A 2835-nucleotide genomic window follows, 5' to 3' on the forward strand; every position below is an offset into this window, starting at 1 on the left:
AACAAGAAATCATAGAATATTCAAGTTTAGATTAACATAAATATTGCCTATGAGGTTTCCCTCGCATGGGAGGTTACCAAAGGTTTCCAGAAAGATCATACAAGGTCAGGGTTTCAAGAAATTAATCAGGCTAGGGTTAAGATCATGACGATGATCATAGATCTCAAAGAATAGAATGAGATCATGGAATAGATGGTTGCAAGAATGCAACATCTTCTTCCTGATCTCAATCAAGAACAAGATTGAAGAAAAGAAATTCGTAATGTCGAAGTGATTACTAACCTTGAATTGTCAGATCAGAGATGAGAGGCTTCAGATCTGCAGAGGAGTCTTTCAAATCACTAGAGAGAGTTTCGGAGAGGTCTTCTCACGTTCAGAAAGTGTTTAGGAGGCAGCCGTAGCTAAGAAACACGAAGTAGGGTTTAAATATAAGTGAAAAACCCTAAAATTACATTTTCTCGAATTTAACAATCCCTTTGATCGAGTGCTTGGTCGACTGGCCCAGTCGACCAATCAGTCCACCAAGGCAGATAGTAAGGAACAATCAGGGAATTGAAGAATCAAATGGGCTCTAAACCTCAATGGATTTTTCACACATATCAAGTGACATACCTAGGGTATATAAATGCCTTCAAACCAAGTCAGATAATACTCCAAGTTCTTCAAGCTGCAGCTTCCTTTCCAAATCTGCACAGACTTCCAAGTATGGAACTCCATCATCAACATCCATGGGTTCAGAGTCAAACACCATGTCTTCTACTTAGATGGCCCATAGTTGGCTTCTTCCTTTACTCCAGGTCTTCGGACCTACAAACAACTGGATTACCGGGTCAAAGTCAGGGTTAGGTTAGGGCTGGGTTTCACAGATATCTCCAGCACTGTTATAACTATTGGATGACATTCTTAGGTAGAGTCTAGAGTTGCATGGCTAGGTACCCCACATGCTACTACCCTTTTGGTAGGGGGATTGAAACAGGATGATCCGTGATGACAGTGATGTGACGTTGGTCCATTGTTGGTCATATAAATGGTAGGGTTGCATATGTTAGGGTTGGGCTCATGGACATCCGAGGAACGGACCAGGTGTCGTAAGGAATCATGAGAGCATTCCGCCCCAACAATATGTGGATGACCATAGGGTTATGCAATGGAGTCCAATAGCGGTAGCCAGTCCGTGAGGATTCTCGTTCCTAAGTTGCGAAGGATACAAAACCGAGTTGGTTGGTGCAATAAGGGATGTATCTGGACTTCATGTAGACATGTTACTTGTATGACCTTGCATTGGATTAGAAACCCTGACATGCGCCAGTATTCATTACCAATGGTCATGGTGAGAGACCCCAACCATGGTTTGAGAGCCAGGTGTGGACCTTCCATTTTACCAAGGATCCCTACATAGGTAACCAATCCTTGCCGGATCAGAGTGACTAGACCTACTCAGAGGAGGGCTGGTGTTATATCTTAAAGCATGTCAGCTGTAAGAGACTTGCATAGTTAGAATCATAGTATCATTCATACTTTGCACTCATTCATATCCTTTATGCATTTATGATTTATTGGATATATGGATGGGAATTGTTATTGTTCTTACTGAGTTCTCCAGAACTCACTCCTTTATTTGTATATGTTTTATTAGTCTGCACAGATGGAGGAAATGTGGTTGAAGATGGATTGGTTTCCTATGAAGGAACCTTCCTGTATGAAGAAGATGTGGCACCGACAATGGGAAATGGAGATAGCCTGTGCGGGAGCTCCTGCGAGTGCATGGAATGCGCTTATCGCACCCATTGATGGACATAGACGACAAGTTGCCAAGCAGTTCGCTCAACGAATAGAGAAGAATTGGAGGACCCCTCATCTTGATAAACTTGAGTCTAAGTTTATAGCTTTAGAAAAGGAAACTGAAAAGAAAATAATTTAACTCTTTTTGATTGCTTCCGCTGAACCGTATTCATTTTGAATTATTATTGTTTCATTGATTATTTTTATTGGAGTATTTGGACTCCTGTAATTCTTTAACTGAACTATTATTGCTCTTGATTGTCTTTATTTGTATTTATTATTGTTGATAGACTAAAACCGTGGATCCTGTGACGGATCACTCCCACGGGTTGTCGGGCGGGTAACCGAGACCGGTGGGTGGGGTGTGACTGAGTGGTATGAGAACCATGGTTTTACGAAGTCAATAATACTTAATACAAGTGTTAGATGAGCAATCTGAGTCATAGATCCAGAAGTGACTCAAAAGAACTAGAGTGAATAATAGAAAATCTTTCGTTAGAAACAAACTAAGAAAGTAAGTGAATCTTTCTTTTGCATAACTTACTATAAGTCAAGTGAAATCCATTATCACATTTTAATTATCAAGAAAGTGCATAAGAGACAATAATATAAATGCAACAAACATAACTATACTTCATTAATAAGATAATGCTTTACATAATTTGGAGCGTACTCTACGCTTTACAAAATGATAGGGAATGAACATGTGCTGAATAAAAACTACAATAAACTTATCTAAATCCTAAAGTAAGTCTGTACTGAATCAAAAAGGATAAAAGCCTAAGTCTACTACTGCTGTGTTGGAGGTGGTGGTGCTAGTCTCATCTGGTGGAGTATGTCAAGGCACTCTATTATCTGGCCCCTCATCTCTGCCTGCCCTGGTCGAACTGGTCCATCTGAGTGAACAGACCTCTAGCCCAAGGTTGTGCGACCTCTGAAGTATCCTGAGCCCCAGATGTGCCTCCTGTCTCGAACTGAGAAGGTGGTGGTGAGTCTGCATGATCAACATTATTAGCCTCTACATCCATGTTCTCCGGCTCGGCTAGCATCTTT

The sequence above is a fragment of the Hakea prostrata genome, chromosome 8 (assembly GCF_041222555.1).
Source record: "Hakea prostrata isolate BN-2017 chromosome 8, UWA_Hpros_2, whole genome shotgun sequence".
Taxonomy (NCBI): domain Eukaryota; kingdom Viridiplantae; phylum Streptophyta; class Magnoliopsida; order Proteales; family Proteaceae; genus Hakea; species Hakea prostrata.